This window comes from Spermophilus citellus (genome assembly GCF_964194105.1).
Source record: "Spermophilus citellus genome assembly, chromosome: 18".
Classification (NCBI taxonomy): Eukaryota; Metazoa; Chordata; class Mammalia; order Rodentia; family Sciuridae; genus Spermophilus; species Spermophilus citellus.
In genome coordinates, this window is record NC_138200.1 from 67,821,980 (window position 1) to 67,822,723 (window position 744).

A 744-nucleotide genomic window follows, 5' to 3' on the forward strand; every position below is an offset into this window, starting at 1 on the left:
TCCGCACGACCGGCCGCAGCTTTTTATCCCTGCGCCGTAAGGCCCCGCCCACCGCCGCCGCTACCCTCCCTCCAGGCCCGCCCACCGCCCTCCGCCGTTGGTCCGCCCCAGAAGGCCCGCCCCTGATCCCGGGCACGGCCACCGCCCGCTGGTCCCGCCAGGCCGAGGACCGCCCCCAGCCAGCTGCTGGGAGCACGTGGAGCGTCGCCGACCGGACCGCGCTGGCGGAGTCTGGGCGACCAAGTTCGGGGCTGACGCGCCGCCCCACCCCAACTCCCCGGGCGTGCGGGCCGCCTCGGGGCCCTTTGTTTGGCGTTCCCCTCCCCCTGGCAGCCCTCCCCACCTAGCCCCGGCGGGAGCAGGTGGCCTGGGGCCAAGTGCGGGAAGGGTGGGGTTGGGGTGTGGTGTGCTCGCCCACCCCCTGACGGGAACCCGGGCCCAGTTCTGCCTGGCCCGAGGTGACGGAACACTCCCCAGCCCCGCCGAGTCTGTGGTCCCAGGCTTCTGGGAGCTGGGGCAGCACGTGGCTCAGCTCAGTCCTGGGGAACTGAGTCACCAGGCTGTGGGTGTGCTTGCCGGAGAGCAGGGGAAAAACCGGCCGTTCAGGAGCCCATTTCTGCACTGAGAGAATTCCATCTTATCCCAAGTCGAATCTTGTCAGAAGCCTGTGATGTGGGGCACACGCTCTCGGAAACAGGAGCACAGGCTTTGGGAAACCAGGGATCTGCTTATGCTCAATCAATA